Genomic DNA, 18,991 nt, shown 5'->3' on the forward strand with positions numbered 1-18,991 from the left:
GTAAACATTAGTTTTATAACCTACTTAATTCTGACAGTAGGCATCCTTAGGAGCAGGGAAAATGATTAGATATCAAAATCCAAGATTTTCAAATCTAACCAAAATTGCCCCGAGATAGAAGCTCAAAATTCGTACCAGGCAGAAAGGATGAAAACACTAGGAAACCCCATATGGTATTGTTGTGGTTATTCACTAGACCTAGATTGCATGGCTGTAAGGTGATTACGTTGCAAAATTCAATGCATTGAAGCCATAGGTCTTTGCCCCCCATCCTAGGCGTACAAAGTTTTGACTCCAACAGGTGGATGGCCCTCCCCCCGGTGAAAAGAGGAAGAAGGTGTCAGATGTTGTTGGCCCCATTGATTTGATGATGCGTGTTCTCTGAACCACCTAGAGGGATTCTCTGTCAGCTGAATGAAATCCAAAGGTCAGAGGGAAAAAAACTGATAAATATAATTGCAATTTCCTTGCAGCGCCATATTTGATGACAAGACATTTGACACAGTGACAATTTAATATGTGGAAAGGGGGAGAAAGACCAGACATACTGTCCATCTGTAGTAACTGATCTTCTGCATGTTCCCACTGGGCATGGGGGGACATGTCTCATAAATAGCTGCCTCACAGAACCCAAAGGGAGAAGGTGAAAAACCTTGTTCATTTCGGTTGGAGCTCCCTCTTTCTCTGCAGAAGACAAGCTGACATAATGACATGATGCGGAGGGATCAGGGGACACTGGGTGATGTGCAGGCAATCAAGGTAAGGTTTCTATTAAAAGAAAACTCAATCTTCCTTGGCCAGGTTTACAAAGCTGCAATTATCTTGTATGACATCCAAATACATCTCCATTTTGGAAAGGATTATGCATATTTTAGAAAAGTGAATTTAGGAATGAGTGATTCAGACAGCCTCCATTTGATGTGGAAACTACAAGCTGATTCCACTGATCAATTTAATTTGGAATTTCTTATTCTTAGGTAATTGGCTCTACCACTTTTATCGAGGGTACTTGGCAATGACGTTGCTGCTAATTAATATTAAATGAATTAACTGATGAATTAATGACTCCATTAATCCATGAGTTTCTCTGCGTGGTTTGAAGAACATGTGTCGTCCAACTGAACTCGCCCAACAAAACATGACTACTCCCCTCTGCTTTCACTGAGGGGAAAGACACTTTCTGTACTGAAGTCAGACCTTCTTATGCCTAGGATGTTGACGAGACCATGAGCTACACTACCCTTGAGTTTGGGTTAGGATCTGGGTTAGACATATAGACTTGGACTCCCCAGCATTTAGGTAGCATATCAGGCTATGGACTAGACTAGATGAAGATAAGACACCTCAGAGGAAGAAATAAACAGAGGAGAGGCCCCAACACAGGGCCCTGGGTCGGTGCAGAGGTTGTAGAGAGCAGGATCCGAGAGTCATAACTGAAAAGGAGCGGCCGGGGTGGGGTAGACAGGAAACGGCCTTGGATATCAGGTAAAGCAAGAGTTTCATAGTAAGAGGGGTGACCCCCTACCACCTGTGTCAAATGCTGCTGAGAGGCCAAGCTGAAGGATGAATCCTGGACATTGGGTTCACCTGGGGGGTCAGGGCAGTCGCGGGGCAGGATTCTGGTTGGGGAAGCCTGGTGGGTGGTGGTACCTTTTGAAGAAATGGTGGGGACACATGGGAGATTAGATCTGAAATGCTGAGTTTGAGATCCTGCGGGGTACCGATATGATGGAGCTTACGCTGTTTTGAAGTCAAATAAATCTACAGATGAACTCTGCTTCCTACTCAGCTGTGTGACTATGGAGAAGTTAATGCTGATGAGAGTCAGTTCCTTCAAGTAGAAAAGGAACTTCACGATAACGAGCTGGGACGTTTGGGGAGATTTAGATAGAGAACTTGTGAAACACCTACCAATGTTACTCAATAAATGCTAGCTGTATCACGTTGGTGGCAGAGCCAAAATATGGCTGCTTGGAAATTCCCATGCTTCCTGCAATTCTCATTAGAATCCTAGAAGGTTGATGTGAAATTAACTTGGTTAAACAGCATTTCTCAAGAAGGTACAGAGTTGTTTAAAATGAATAAATATGTGTATGGACAAATATTTGAATGGACGAAATATGTAATGCCATGATTGGGCCATTAAAAATAAAAATTATTCCATACTCACAAAATGGGATGATATCTATTGTATATTTTAAATTAAAAAAGTCAAGATATAAAATAGGTGTGACATGACCCATTTTTGTAAAGATGTATACAGATTTCAAATCCATGGAATCAAACCTCTACAATGCTTTAAAAACTGCTTTTCCATCTAATAAAGTCTCACTAACACACCACAGGTATTGACTCATCGTTCAGGCCGTTTGAAAGACAAGAAAATAAGAGACTTGCTCAAGGCCATAGAGATGGCAGAACCAGGCCTCTGACTGTGCTCCCTAAATTGCATCTAAGTCGCGTCCTTTGCATGGCCCTGCAGCTGCCTTAACTTCCAGGAGAGTCTGGGGCTAGGAGTTGGAAGTCATGGGGCGCTGTGAGCCCAGATGAGCTCCGCCCACACCTGAGGAATACTCTGGCTGCGGCTTTCCATAAGGCCGTTTGGGGGCACAGGAGCTCTTTCTCTCTCTCCGTTTGGGGGCACCTTGGCCTCTGCTTTCTCATACCCCCCACTGCAGGAGCAGAGCATGAGGCCTCTGCAGGACCTGGGGCTTCAGAGCAGGGCTAGCAGGCTGGCCTCTCTGTGCTGGGGACTTTCAGAACCTGCCCGGCACCTGGGACCAGGGTTGGGATCCCTGGGTCTTTCCGTAGTTGATGTTAAGTCTGTCCGTTTCCTTTAAGAGCCCCCAGCACAAGGTGGATGGGTTATGTGGCTAGTTGGGTGTGGGGTGTAAATACTAGCATTTCAAAACAGATCTTTTAAAAAAAATCATGTTTTGAAGGTAGAGTCACTAGAGACATAGGAGTACATTCACACGTATCACAATTTTGCCACTTGTAAAAAACAGGAGTTTCAAGGAAATCAACCAATGGAACTGCTGTAGAGATGAGCTATGCTTGCTCTGATGCACATATGAACGGAAAAGCTTCCCTTCCTTGCGGGAAGTTATAAGTAAATATGCTTACTTCGTATCTATCATGTGCCCAGTAGTGTGTTAAGTGCTGCAGACAGCGCGGTGACCACGACCGGCGCGCCTGTGCTGGCGGAGCTGGCAGCCGGTCTCGTGTAGGAGACAGACTCTCAGCAAATCATGGCAGCTTCCGATGCTATCAAAGCAAGGGGCGTGGGCTCTGAGGACAGACTGGATCATCCCGGGGTTCTGGAAGGCCTCCATGCAGAGCTGATATCCATTCACCCAGGAACCCGGGGCATCTTTTCTCCATCCACCTGCACATGGCTCCATCAGGGGACCTCGAGTGCCACCCAGGGAGCTGCCCCAGCACCATCACAGCGCTGCCCAGGCAACAGAAGCCCATTTTGCTGACAGAGGGCCTCTGTCAGCATCTCTGGGCTCAGATGTCACGCGCAGAGGTGGGTAAAGGACCCCATCTGGATGGCAGTGGGGCGGGGACCTGCTCCTCTCAGACGGGGGCGGGCCTCCCCGTCGGGCACAAGCTGCTTATGTAACAAGCTACCGACGCGCGAGGCTGCGTGAACTCGTTTGGCAGGTGCAGGCCATTGTCCAGATCTCCTCCGGCGAGAATCAATGAAGCGCGGAAGAATAGTGACTCATCCTGGGAGGGTACAGCTGCCAGGCAGCCTGCGTCTGCAGGAGCCAGCCAAAGGTTTCGCCCTGAGAGCTTCACAGGCTCCAGCGCCGCACAGGAAGGCCCTGCGCCCACCCGCGGGGGCCGCAGCCTCGGCTCGGCGTGTGCCCTTCTCGGGAGTGGGCACAGCCGCCTTGGTTCTGGGCCCCCCCTGCAACTGCACACGCTCAATAAGACCAGGCGTCCCTGACGAGGTGCCTGGCCGGGTGCGGAACGCCTTACGTGGGCTGCAAACACCTTTGTGACGCAACCTGTTTCCAACCGCCCCCGGAAGGTTTGAGACGCTCACGTCAGTAGTACGGTGTCTAGTTCAAATGGGATGAGATAGAAATATTGCCAAGAACTGAGATAAATACCCAAACGCCATTAAAGGGTTGTTTCCGATTATCCTAAGTTGGATTTAGAGAAAAACAAAAACAAACCTGCCTAATTACAGCTGATGCATCTGTTTGCCTATGTCAGTCTGGACTTCTGTGTTCTAAGGACCTGCGACAGACTTTGGCTAACGTATGCTAAAAGCAGGAATTGACTGAAAGGCTGTGGGGCAGCCCCCATACTGGAGAAGCTGAACAAACGGGGCTCGGAAAGGACAGTGACCACCAGTGGCTCTGGGATCTAGGGAGTGGTCTCTGAGGGGCAGTGTCCCAGGGGAGCTGCCGCCACAGTGACTCTGCTCTACTCATGTTGTGCCCCCAGGAAAGCTCTGGTTCCCAAAGAGAGCGAGAGCCTGGCTGGCTCAGCTGTGCCCCCACCCCACATCCATGGATAGAGATGGACAGAGCAACAAGCCCGAGTAGATGGCCCTGCTGGGGAAGGCATTTCCTGAGAGAGTGACTGGGGCCTTTATCAGAAACAGAGGGGACTACATGCTGTGTGGATAAAACGGACTTCACAATACCCAAATTCTGACATCATCTCACCTTTGAACCCAGGAGAAACCCACCTACTTCTCCATCACATGACTTTTGGCTTGCCTGCTAAAGGTCTCTGTGCAGAAATAGCATTTCAGCTCAGAACAGGAGAAACGATTTCAGTTCCAGGGGAAAGCCAGTGCAAAGGCCCTGAGGCAGAAAGGAGGTGGGTGTCTTTGATGAATTACAAATCTAGTGTGATTACAGCTGAGTGAAAGAGCTGGGAATGGCTGATAGGATCAGAGAGATAAGCAGCGGCCTGGCTTTGTAGGACACTGCAGGACCTGGCTAGAAGAAATTGGAAGGGCCTATTTGCAAGATAATATCTGAGCCCAAGTTTATTTCATCTTTTTTACGATGGCCTATTACATATCTCCTAGTCAAAAACCCTCAGGGAAAAGTTACGTTTTAGAATTCAGGATTCTAACATTAAGAAACATACTACGGTACATAGTTTATTTTATATAACTCCCCCCCCCCCCCACCCCCCCACCCCGCTCCTCATAATCCAATACATTACAATACATTATTATTTCTGTGATTAAACTTGGGGTGAAGCAAAACAAAACAACACGAGACATGAAGACAAAGTCCAGAGCTTCAGTTTGGTTCTGCTACCAAATAAGGTTGCTGCAAAGCTAGTGAAAATGAGCAAATAAATAAAAACCCAAGCGTCTTGTTTTCAGAGCTTTTTGGATTTCAAAGATACGGATACGGGACTGCAGGCCTGTGCCTATATGTAAGGGTGTTCCTGGCGCCTGGCATGTGATGGAAAGTCCAGAATATTTATTCACTTTCTCTGTCACCCCCGCCCCTTCCCTCCAAGTCCTAATGCCCACATGGGCCACGGTGAGCACGAAACACCCCTGCCCAGGGCTGGTGCTCTTCTACTTGTTCCTCTTTGCATCACGAAGCCCTTTCCTTCCTCTCCCCACGTTCTGTGGGCTGGAATGTCTGTGCAGATGACAAAGCTGGTCAGGTCTGCAGCATAATGGGACCAGCTGGGAACACCGCCTGCAACCTAGTCCCGCACCGAGAACAAACCTTCCTCGAGTTTCTAGGTCAGAACCTATTCTAACAGTGAGCCACGAAAGCGCCTTTATATAGTAACTTGTTTAATTAAGATAACGGATGTTACTGTGATGGGAACCCCAGTGAGCCACTCTTTAATTGGACACTCATTCACATGGCTTGTGACTGGTAAAAACCGGCTCAAACAACCATTTCCCTTGTATGAGGTTTTGTTTTGCTTTTTCCTACAATTAAATTGAATAAACAATACACCTACTGCCCATTCATTTAAAGGAGACAGCCTTAATGGCACAGGAGCTTAATATAAGCAATAATGTTCGAATGGAATAATTTCCTGGTTTAAAAGGCAAGTTTAATTCTCTGTTTTATCTACCAGGCACTCAGGGTGACAATCAACTGCTCAGGAAAAACAGCCGAGAAAGCCCTCACTTGGGTGTTGTTAGATGCCTGGTATTTATAACGGAAGAGGGCTCTGAATGTAGCTTTACACTCAGATTTTAAAATAATCTGGAAGGAGGGATAATTGACAACCTGTCGTGCATGTCAGTATGACAGAGGAAACACAAAAAAAGGGGGAGAAAACCCACCAGCGAATTAGCAGAATCTCCAGGGAAGACACAATAGTGAGATTCTATTATTTCACCATCTACAGGAAAATAAAAAGAACATGTGCTGGGTCTCAGGAAATGGGTTATTGGCCAGACTTGCACAGCTAGTCGGAGGGACTGCAAGCCTTCTTGCCCTTCCAAATTATCACTGTAATATGAAGGCACAGAGAGAGACCTACAAAGCCACCACCCCCAGGGCCCAGGTGGGGAGGAAACATACACAAAACAAGTGGGTGACAGTAAGTTTTCATGACACACTTTCATTATGTTTGAAAGTAAGAATATTAATTATAAGCGTTAAGAAACCATACTGTTTTTCCTCCATTGTCTTAAAATGTGTGGCCCTTCTGGCCACGCTTTCTCATTTTTCATTTTTGATACAGAAGCATTACTTTTATTTTAACTCTAAAGTAAGAAAAACAATAATTGAGGAGTAATGATAAATGGTAACTGACTACATCTTAACCGGGAGGCAGGAGGGCTGTGGGGCTAACTGGAAATTCCGTGCCCTTGCTAAAAAGGCGAGTTTCTCAGCCCTGGCTGGTTATTGCTATAGAAATGCAGGCTGACTGTTGTAGGTCACCCACTGCTTAAAAATAAATCAGAAATCTGGATGAGGTGACCTAGTCCACATTTTAATGGTCAGAGCCTAATTTAAAAAATTAGACAGGATGTTGGTTGACGTACAGTGCTTGCCAAAGAAAACCTTTCTGTAAGCTGAATTGGGTGAACCCTTGCCTAGATGGCTTTTGGGGACCCTCTGATGGCACGTTTCTGGGGTTGTAAGCACTACTCTTGCTGTAAAAGTTTATTTCCAAAGCCAGAATGCGAAGGGGTTTCTTCAGTTTGGACGTACATGTCAGTCGTTAGTTGTGAGGCCAGCCGAGTCCTCTAACCCCCGTTTTCTCATAAATGTAGAGCCCACATGCTGGGGGAGCCAGCGATCCCCACAGGCTAGAAAGCCAGGCAGGAAAGAGGGCTCGGGAGGGGTTTTTCAAACCATACCCTTGTGGGAGGTTCTTCCGCATTAGACCCTCCTGGGCTCCGTCCTTCTACCCCCTCTTCCTCCTGCACTCGGGGTGTCCGGAGCCACTCGGGGCTACAGGAATGTGTTGCGGCCCTCAGGTCCGCTGGGGGTAGAATTAGGCTGAAAACCACTGGCCTGTTGGTGTCTACAGCTTCGTGGAGCGCTACAACTCTCATAACCAGATCCTATGCAGTCCAGGAAACGACACATCCTTCAAAGAGAACGGGAGCCCCGGGCCTAACCCTAACACACCCGTTACTTCTGACACGTGGACATTGTAGCGAACACTTCCAGAACTCAGACCCGCCGCCTCCCTGGAAAACAAGCAGCTGGGTTGTTTGGGTGTGTGTGTGGGGGGGAGGCCTGCTGTCCGGCCTCTCGGGGCGCAGCCCAGTCCGAGGGCGGAGGGCTCTGGGACCTGCGTGCGGCCTGCCAGGGGCCTCCTGCCAGCAATGGCTAAAGGAGATGCCCCGCTGGGTGCCGAGTGGCATCGGGAGCCCCTGGGGCGCCCACGAGTCATCCCTGGGCCCCTGTCCTTGCTCCCAGGGCAGCTCCAAGACTAAGGCCTCTCTGTTCAAAAAGGGTGGGGGCAGGTTTTTTCCCACAAGAGTGGGTTAGAAATATACAAGTGGCAGATTATAGAGCGATTTTAAATAAATGGATCTAAAAAGAAGGTCAAAGATGGGCAGACCCGTGAGCGGCTCTGCAGTTTCCCGCTGGCCTCTGGAGTGAGGCCACTGCCGCTTCCCCTGTGGTTCCTTCCAGACACTGAGCCGGCGAAACCATGAAACACAAATGTGGACGGCATCCAAATCCAGGGGTCATCGTCCCCAGACTGACCTTGGACGCGTCTTTCCAGGGCAGCCTTTCCTCTGGTGACAATCCCGTGCCCGACACCGGTCAGCTGTGAAAAGGAACGCGTCGGCCTGTCTCTGTGAAACTTCCAAAAGGACTCAATGAGCACAGGTAGTCACATATGCATAACAGGTCCTTTTTTTTTTTCAAACTTCTTTTCTAGGCAGAACAGGACTCCACCATCTGGGAAATGCATGTTCCAAGTTCAGCTAACTAAAGGGGCCTGTTTCCCCCTTCTCCTCCCATGCCACTCAAAGTAGAGAAAAGAGAGTCTTTTGCATAAAAAGTCAGGTATTCGACTAAGAGGTGGTCTCCCTGGTTCGTGCAAAGCTTGATGGCCCTAAGGTTTATTTTCCCTCCCTCCCTCCTTTCTGCTTTCCTTTTTCCCTCCTTCCATATGGATCGGAAATCTTTTCCACCTTTATCCAGGAGGGAAAAACGTAATTAAATGACTGACAATCTCAGACAAACATCAAGGCAGAGGAGTAGGGGTTGGCAGGTGGAGGCAGGACTGTGGGAAGGAAGGAAAGCGAACTGAGGGGAGACGGCCCTACAGGTATGAAAAAGGAGAGACTGTGGAGGCGACTCCCTGAGTCTGCCTTCTGAGGAAAGGGCTGGAAAAATGAAATCGGGCAAAGGGCGCACACTTTGTTTCTCACGGAAGAAAGACCATCAGTTCCAGCCTGTGCATCGACCAGGAGGTGAGATGCAGACCACCTGCCTCCGGGCACCCAGGTGAGTCTGAGCAGCTGACATCAGACATTGTTTTGCTGATGAAGAGTTCTGAGCGTTCTTCCCAGGATAAGTGCCACACTGTCACTTCTTGTAATTACTGATAGGAAACAGGGCTCTGCTCAGACCCCCTCCTCAGGGGCAAGGCATCTCCCTCCCCAGCTCTGTCTGGGTCTTGCCTGTGGACAGCTCACAGCCCCATCAGTCGGGAGCTGCCCTTGGCAGTGGGATTGGCCTCCCCAAGGTCAACCCCTCCCTCCTAGTGAGCGCTCGAGTAAACCTCTGCATCTCAGTCTGTTTCCGATACGCACTCTAAGACAGCAGCCTTCCACAAGCTTCCAGCCAGCTCCAAGGGAGTGTTCATATTATTAATATTTTTTACTCCAATTCAGTGGCCTCGAATATTTGTTACATAAGGAGGATGGTCATCATTTGAAATTTGAAACTATTCTGTTATACCTAGTTTCCTTATGCTCTGCTTTGTTTTCATGAGCTGAGGATTCACAGAAAAGAAGATGCTTTATAAATTCAGATCTAAATACTACATGCTTTTATGGAGAAGTAGGAAGGCGCCAACCTCCTCGCCACCAACATGGGTCCTGGCTTTGAAGGACATCACAAGGCACAGGAATGAGCTGTCCTGGAGGGGGACCTAGGCTGGGGTGACCGGGTCCCGCTCGGAGCCTACAATTCTTCCAATGGGATGCACCCGTTGGTTCACGCTGTGCTGTAATGCTCCCAATAACAAAATGGGAAAGTATAGCTTCTACTCTAGTTGCCTCAAAATGTTGCGCTTCATATAAAAATTTAATAAAGCAGGTGTTATGTTTGGGTTCATGTTTGAGGGTGTGGGGCCAAAGCAAACCAAAATGAAATTCACTTTCCTTTAGGCCATGTCCTGGGCTTGTGACTGAGCTCGTTTGAATGATGAAGGCAAATGCGGTTAGGAAGGCTAAACCAGGAACAGCTCTCCCTTGGGTTTATTTTTACAATGGAACCACGATGCCATTATTACGTAATCACGTATACAAACACCTATGTCTCCAGGCGAGCGGTACTGTGGGGGCTCCCTCCAGGCAGAGCAAACACTTCCAAGCTGCTTGGTATGGAATTGTTTGTGATGCTATAAAAATGGTCTAGGGCTCTAAAAATGTTATACTGTAATGGTTTGAATAACAGCTATGTCTTTACAACCAAGTATTTACTAACCAACCCAAACTGCAGGATGCTAGATTGCCAAGGAAGAGATGAAACCCTGAGAACTTGCTGGGTGTTCCCTCGTAATGGTGTTCATCTTTCAGCCTCTTCACGCCCGAGGGAACCAGGAGGAAAGGCCCCGTCGTCCTGGGCTGATGGTAGGTTTGAGTCATTCCTGCTCTGATTCCCTAGAGAAAGAGCGGGTCTGCATTCAGTTCCGCTATTCAGTTACAATGCCTAACGCCCTTGTGGAAAATGGTGTCTGGAAAACTTGTCTAGGCTTCGCCAAGCTTTCTCCATCTTGGACCTGTGGACAGGAACCAGCTATGAGCTAAACGCTAGGACCCCTGTCCGCTGATTAACACGTGGAACTCACCTCTCTGCATCATCCTAAAGGGTACATGCGGCCATTTATCCTCCTGAGTGTCTTTGGCCTACATTGTAGTACAGACCGGGCCTAGACTGGTACCACAGAACAGCTGCATCTCATATTCTCGTCCATAATTACAATAGTGAAATTGTTCTGCTTACCCAGCCTTCAGTACAATTCTGGCCATGAGAGTGAAGGATGGAACTCCTAAAGCAAATGAAGCCATACCTTCATTTAGATCCATGTTTTCCAAAGATGTTTTCCCCCCTGAAGCCCTAATCCTTTGACGTACTCTGCTCAATGAGATTTATTTCCAAGTAAATTTGGGGAACGCAATTCTTGGAGAATCTCAATGCAAATAGCATAGGAAAGGCTCTGCAAAGGTCTGAAATAGCAGACGTTATACTTACTTGATCACAGAACACTGCATTATACAAATTGTGCCCCGCCCCCCACAATGCCATCCCAAGAACTAGTATTGGAAGATACTGCTGTAGAGCATAGGGAATATGCTCAACGGTGCGGGAATAGCTATGTACAGTGTCAGAGGGGTCGTAGACTTGGGCGGGTTATCAGTTTGTGAGAGGTGTAAATGTCTAATCATTATGTTTTGTACACCTGAAACTAATAAAAAAAAGATGCTAACAAAATACTGCTGTAGATACTTAAAATGTTACCCTTGGGTGACGCTTCTCCATTAACAAACAAACAAAAACAAATAAAAAACATAAAAAGCATAACCATATACTGGACCCCTCCTCACAGAACTAATTTCATTAACTTGCCCTTTATCACTATATTATTTGCGAAACATATGAGAAGTATGAGACACATCTATGAAATCCTGTTGTATCTAGTACAGTAATTGTGTCTCATGGGGAAGATTTTTCTAAGATTTTACTATGAGGAAACAGTTTTTTTTTAATCTTATAATCACTATAGCTCTTTTAACTATGTTTCTCGCTCTGCTTAGGTAGTAAGACGGGCACATCCAAATCTGTGAATTATAAGAATGAATTTCCATGTCCTAATTTCAGTTATGACAGTTTTGGCTTTCTACTGATAATCTCCTATTATTCCCACTTCATAAATTATTTACTTTTATCTTTCATATTGCTCATGTATTTTTTTTTTTTTTAGGCATCCTCAAATCCTCTGTGAAATGAGGCAGCCTGAGCGTTAACTGGTTTCTTTCTTCATTTATTCAACAACTCCTGGATGGATGAACTCACTCCTTAGTACGTTATCATGCTGGATAAACAGTGGGGAGAGAACCCAGTCTGTCTTCACCCAGCTACACGCCAGTTTAGGAAGACAGATAATAGTCAAGAAAAACAAGTTACAGCTATGTCATTACAAATTCCGAAAGATGCAAAGAAGGAACTGAAGAGAAAAGTACTCACTGGTGACCCCAAGGGACAGAAGATACATTTGGCCTCAGACACCTCGGCCCTCCAGGTTAGCGAGGGGGTGGGCACTGACACCAAGACCAAAAATAAGACGTACAGGGAGGAGCCAGCTTGCACAGGGCCGGGAAGGCCCTGGTCAGCAGGTAGCTTCTGTCTCATGGGTCAGCGATACGATTTTGGTTGTGAAAAGATCATTCTGCCTGCAATGGAGAGCAGGTGGGAAACGGGCGAGTGCAGAAGCAGTGCAACATTTAGGGGGTGTTACGGGCTGAATGTGCCCCCTCAAATTCCATGTGTAGAAATCCTAACCCCTGATGTGATGTGAGGAGGTGGGGCTTTGGGAGGTGGTCAGGCCATGAGGTGGAGCCCTCATGAAGGGGATTAGCACCCTAAAAGGGACCCCAGAGAGCTCCCTCTTTCCACCATGTGTGGTTACCAGTGAGAACACAGCTGTCCACGAGCCAGGACGCGGGCTCTCACCAGACACTGAATCTGCTGGCACCCTGATCTTGGACGTTCCAGCCTCCAGAGCTCTGACAAAGGAATGTTTAGGTCACCCGGTCGATGGCATTTTTGTTACAGCAGCTTGAGGGGACTAAGATGGGGCTACTGCAACAAGAGATGAGGGTGGTTGGGCCAGCGCACGGCCACGCAGAGGGACAGACGGAGATAGATCATATATATTCTTTGGAAGTAGAATGCACAAAGTTTACTAATGCATTGGATATGTGGGATGCTGCAGGAGACATGTCAAAGATGGTGTCTAGGTTGCTGGAGCAAGCAACAAGACGGAGATGGTATACCGGGCAGAAGCACAGGTTTTCGGGTGGAGGCTGGCAGCAGGAACGGGTTCCGTTTGGGGCATGTTAAGCCTGAATTGCTCAAGGGAGAACCCTGGACTGTGGATGAGCATTTGGGGGTTGTGAGTGTAGATGGGGTTTAAAGCCACAGGAGGGGATGGGATGGCTCAGGGACAGGTATAAGAGCGCAAAGGAGTGACGTTTCTGAGGAAGATGAAGGTACACTGCCCCACCAGGAGGACCAAGAGAAAGTGAGAAGAGAGTTCGGGGAGGGAGGCAACAGCAGAGGGACAGAAGGCGTGTGCGTCCTTGAGAAAACGAGAAAGGGTAAAAGGAATTTTAAAGTGCATTGCTTTTTTCTGAGTCAGAATGTATTTAATTCACCCGAAAAAAACCATTTTTTTCTTGGTGTTAAGAGCAGTCAACCTCATTTTTCCTATAACAACTTTACGCATCCTTTGGAACAAACCACCATTTTTGGAATAAAACCCTTTAGAGCAAATCAATATGTGGGAAAGCCAATGTGTGTGGAAACAACTGAATAGATAGAAAGCACCACCCAAATCCCATCTAATTCCTGTCACATTGACCATAGAAGACAGCCCAGACAGCTTTTTCTCTCAAGCACACAATCACCCCTTCAATGGCCACGCTTTCAAAGGATGACCTTGAGTCTCATTTTATCGAGACCATGGTCAAGGCCCTATTGCGTGAAATTCCTCAGCGCCCTCTTTCACACTTACTTCTCTGTGCCCCTGCCCACCTGCTCTACCTCCTCACAGTCAGAGGAGAAGACAGGTTCGTCCTTCTTGCCCGCATTAATTGATTTCGGTCCCATATCCTCCTGTCTCCTTGAGAACCATCTCCCTTCCCTTATGCCTTTAGCTCCACCTTCAACAGTGTGATTTCCTCAGGATGTAGCTGTGCCCCAGTGTCTTCCATCGCAATGAGATCCTTGCCACAAGCATGTCACTCCCCCAACAGATCCGGTTTCCTCCTCTCGTTCATTACTTGACATCTGCTAAAACTAGTTGCTGCACCCAGCTGCTTATCCAGCCAATAGAGCTTTGGCTTTCCCTGAAAGTGCTTATTTCTGGTTACTTCTGACTTCGTTATCACCACACCAAATATATACAGCTTGTGGCACTCACTCTTTATGACCGCTCAGCGACACCTGACAATGTGAAATACTGCCTATTTATGATACGCTCTTCCCTAGAATCTCAGAACGCCCCGCTTTCCTGGTTCTCCTCTGTCTGCTGATGGATTTCTTGGTTTCTTTTTCTCTCTCATGCACTTGACACAATTTAGAAGAGTCTATCCAGAATTCTTTTTCCATGTTCTCTCGCTGAACCCCATTCGCCCTCATCACTTCAGAGCAGATGAGTCGGAAAGCTATGTTTCCAGTCTTCATCAACCAACTCGGAGCTGCATTATGTCACACAAGTAACGGCGTGCTCGTCTCCTAACTGGCTCTCTGTGGAAAACATGTCCTGACACGTGCCCATCTCCATGCTGTTAATATTCCCACTTTGGTCAAGGTCAAGCTACGAATGTCACATCACCGAACAGGGACCTAGGAAGATAGGCCTGGGCAGGTGGGTTCCAGGTACCACTGCATGGTAAGCTTTTCACACTCAACACCCCCAGACTGAGATCATCACCCACCCAAACGGGTCAGTCTGCTTCCAGAGATCATACATAAGCATGAGGAAACCCGTCCTTCTTATCGGTCAAAGGATTCAGCCCTATTTTGATTATATACTGAGCAGCCACGCAGGTAAGTGGTCTTGGCAGGAATACACCCCCCTGAATAATTCATCTTACAGAGAGCTGCTTTTGGCGCTGCTGACTTACCACACCAGGTAATTTTTAGAGGTATGGAACGCTAAATAATTTAGGCTCACATTATCAATTATTTGCTTTCTTTCAAATGTTAAACCTCCTATTCTATGATGTAATTATGTTGTTTCATGTGGGAAAGACAGCTGAATTACAAAAATTACAAAATATTTCTTTTTCCGGGGAGAGTAGGAGGGGTTGTATATACTACAACACCCACTCCAACTTTGTTTGATAGAGTCTTTCACCCACCACCTGGATCTCTCATCAGGCAACCTATAATTCCACTATATGTACCCTCTAGGCGCCATATGTTGTAATTACATGGAGAGCCAAGTGTTGCTCTAATTAGATCATTTGGCAAAAGGGATGAAGAGATACCATGATGGATATTAACTAGTAGAGATCCAATTAACTCTGCGACTGAAATATGAGGATGAGACTGTACCACAGAAACTCAGGGTTGGACACAGACCATCCGTATTTGCGTGGCTTGTCTACCTCTAAGTGGCCCAGCAGATTCTATTTCCAGGGGTGACCAAGTCAGGAGAAACACAAACGATCCGCCTCGTCTCTGCTGAGAGGGCACCGCCTTCTGGTTTCCACATCCAATCACGTCACTTCAGTTCTAATTGCTCTAACTACATGCCACTTTGGTTGGACTATTTTCATGATCACTTAAACCCATTTGGTGATACAGAGCTATTTCCTCTGAACAAAGGCAGTGCTGAGGTCGTTCAAGGACTTAATTGACCTCTTCTCCAAGGGGCTGCGATGGCTCTACCCCAGCCCTGAAATCAGGCCGCCATGCCTCCTCCTCCCCAGGAAACGATAAAGCCATGATTCTGAAGGCCGCCAATTCATTACTGAAACTATGAAACGAGCAACAGTAGAAGCTGCTTCTGGCCAGTCAGTGTAGCCACATTAAAAGCACCGGCAACATCCTGCTGCCTTAAAAGGGAGGCAATGAAAGCAGTGCTTTATTTTTACTGCTAATTCATGGACTTAGCACCAGATTCCATGTGCTCCTTGCTGTAGAGAGGAATGTCTAATGCGTGTTCCTTGTTTAAGCAAATCTGGTACAGGGACGAGGTCAGTGAGGCCTGGGTGTGAATCCAGGCTCGGACACTGTCCAGCTTTGCAACCTCAGGTAAGGAAGCACCCAGGTTCCTTATCTAAAAGGTGGGGTTAATAATAGGATTGATCTCATAATGCTTCTCTGAGAACTAAAAGAGAACACATGTGGCATGTTTAGCAGAGGGGTAAAGACTGAAAAAAAGCTAGTTATTATTATTATTATTATGATTATGATTATGTGGGGGAAAAAATGATGACCACAAGATAACCAAGAGACACATGACAAGAGTCAGAGTAATAAGTATCCAGAATCCCAAGGGCTCCCACAGCCCAGGTTGATTCATGAACGCACTAGGGGCAGAAAGGAACAGCAAAGTCCTATTTCATCTTAACAGCTTGGGATTTCCCAACTCCTTCATCGCCGAGCCGACACGCAGGGTGCTGTCACTTTATTTTATACCTGTCAACATTAGTCACGTTAACCACCTCCCATCAAGAAACCTGAAGCACCTAGCTCCCCTCTGGTTGTTCCCCCACTTCTCCCACCTGCTCCCTACCGACGTCGAGTCTTCCTCCTGTGTGGTTCCCTCTCTCACCCTCACTTCCGTATGAGACTTGCTGCCGTCCAGCCCTTAATCTTGCGTGGACATGAGCTCCAACACGGACGGCGCTGTTCCCTCGCTGCCTCTCTATGTGGCTCACTTTCTTTAATAACAGCGTAAACTCGCTTCCCTTTGGAAACCAGTTCTGGCAGCGCCTGCCTGATGCTGACGCGTGTTCCCTGAGGACGGCCATGTACTTCTGTTTGGACTGTATTATGTCAATTTGTACTTCATTGGCGGTTTCCCAATTGTTTCGTGTGTGTCAATATTGCCCAATTTTATAAATTTAATAAACCCAAGGAAGAAAGTCTTGTGATTTCTAGCCTCTCCTTCCTTCTTCAACCAAAACAGACAGTTTATGGTTTTTATAATCATAAAATTAAAATGAAAACCCCTGTGTGAAACAGTTGGTGTAAATCACAGATTCTCGGCCAAGGCTGAGGAGTCGCCATCACGTCATTGTTTTGCTGGTTTTACAGACATTTTGGGAAGAGCAGGAGGCGTGTACGTCCCCCGATCCCCACCAGCCCTCACCTTCTGGCTCTTCACATGGGAGGCTCCCTCAGCTCTGACTTCTGAGCATGTTCAAGGCTTTGGGGGCATGAGAAGGAGCTGTCCCAGGACCTGCTGCTCCAGAGACAGAAGGAACAGCATTCAGCCCTCCAACCAAATCACTTCCTCTGCGCTTTGCACGAGATGGGCCCAGTGGAAGTGACAACTTAATCAAAGGATAAGTGACAAAGGTCAAGTAAAAGGTACAAAAACCAAACTGAAACCAAATTAAAAATGCCTCCGATAAGGGGCTAATATCCAAAATACATACGGAACTCACACAACTCAACAACAACAAAAAAAAAACAACCCAAGTGAAAAATGGGCAGAGGATCTGAATAGACATTTCTCCAAAGAGGGCATATAAATGGCCAATAGACACATGAAAAGATGCTCAACATCACTGATCATCAGAGAAATGCAAATCAGAGCCATGATGAGATATCACCTCACACCTGTTAGAATGGCATCATCAACAAGACAGATGATCACAAGTGTTGGAGAGGCTTTGGAGATAAAGGGACCCTCATACACTGTTGGTGGGAATGCAGGTTGGGTCAGCCGCTATGGAAGGTAGTGTGAAGGTTCCTCGAAAATTTAAGAATAGAATTACCATATGACCCAGCAATTCCTCTCCCGGGTATCTACCCAAAAAATCTGAAAACATTTCTCTGTAAAGATATATGTGCTCTGATGTTCACTGCAGCTTTATTTACAGTGTCCAAGACATGGTAACAACCAAAGTGTCTTTCGACAGATGATTGGATAAAGAAGATGTGGTACATATACACAATGGAATACTATTCTGCCATAAGAAATGATGAACAACCGACTAATCTGCCAGGCTCTCACGTGCGCCATGTCTCGTTCCTCCTGTGTCACCGCTCTGAAGAAAGTGGTTCAACAGCTCCGGCTGGAAGCCGGGCTCAACTGCGTGAAGGTTTCTCAGGCAGCTGCAGATTTGAAACAATTCTGTTTGCAGAATGCTCAACGTGAACCCCTGCTGACTGGAGTATCTTCAAGTACAAATCCCTTCAGACCCCAGAAAGTCTGTTCCTTTTTGTAGTGCAACGAATCTTTGGAGGTTTTCTAAACCACTTTTCATGAACCAGTGAATATTCAAAGGAGAGCTAAATCTGATGCCTGTACACAAAGCTTATCCCTATAACATGTGCCACACTATCATCGAACTTTTGCTTTTGCATGTCCTTAACATCTACCTCTCTGAATTTTCATGAATTTCTATTTCATAAGGGAAATTATTTTATATGCACTGGTAGCAGCATACAATAAAATACTATTATAAAAAATGATGACAACATGGATTGCGACAACCTGGATGGATCTTGAGATTATCATGCTAAGTGAAATAAGTCAGACAGAAAAAGCCGAGAACCATATGATTTCACTGATATGTGGGATATAAAACTGAAAGCAACAAAGGAACAAATAAAAAACAAAAATTCATAGACACAGACAACAGTTTAGTGGTTCCCAGAGGGTAAGGGAGGAGGGGGTGGTAGATGAGGGTAAATGGGATCAAATATGTGGTGATGGAAGGAGAACTGACTCTGGGTGGTGAGCACACAGTGTGATATACGGATGATGTATTACAGAATCGTACACTTGAAACCTATGTAATTTTACTATCCATTGTCACCCAACACATTTTAATTAAAAAAAGAAAAAAAAAGAAAGAAAGCCAAGCAGTCGGAAGGTCATATTACTAGGAAGATGTTTTAAAGCCCCATGTTTCCAGAGATGTGCCGTGAATTGGAGGAGCGGGGGGACTGCACACTTTTTCTGTCAAGGACAGGAGTGCCGATATTTCAGGCTTTGCAGGCCAGCGGTCTCTGTCACAGCCACTGAACCCTGCCCTGGGGGTGCCAGAGACGATTTCTAAATGAATGAGTAGGTCTGTGTCCAGCAAAACTTGACGCGTTGACACTGAAGTTTGAATTTCATCTAATTTTCATGTGTCACCAAATGCTCTTTTTCTTTGGGTTTATTTCCTACCATTTAACGATGTAAAACCAGTCTCAGCTTGCAGGCTGTGTGGACACAGGTGGCAGGCTGGCTCTGGCCCGTGGGCTGCAGCCTGTCCAGCCCTGGATAGGAGCATGCCAGGCAGAGAGAGAAGCGCGTGGAAAGGCTTGGTGGCACGAGGAAGAAGGACATTTGAAGAAGTGGCAGGAGGTCCACAGGGCAC

General features: G+C 46.8%; 1 protein-coding gene and 1 pseudogene across 2 annotated transcripts in view; one reads left to right on the forward strand and one right to left on the reverse strand.

The window, feature by feature from the left end:
• Positions 1 to 18,991, reverse strand: part of LOC109373897 (contactin-4) — a 289,091-nt gene that overhangs the window by 98,758 nt on the left and 171,342 nt on the right. The window lies entirely within an intron of this gene.
• On the forward strand, positions 17,620 to 18,083 carry LOC109373898 (guanine nucleotide-binding protein G(I)/G(S)/G(O) subunit gamma-5 pseudogene; annotated as a pseudogene). The gene has a single exon (XR_002122313.1). The product of XR_002122313.1 is annotated as a guanine nucleotide-binding protein G(I)/G(S)/G(O) subunit gamma-5 pseudogene (transcript).

This window comes from Hipposideros armiger, unplaced genomic scaffold, assembly GCF_001890085.2.
Source record: "Hipposideros armiger isolate ML-2016 unplaced genomic scaffold, ASM189008v1 scaffold_750, whole genome shotgun sequence".
Classification (NCBI taxonomy): Eukaryota; Metazoa; Chordata; class Mammalia; order Chiroptera; family Hipposideridae; genus Hipposideros; species Hipposideros armiger.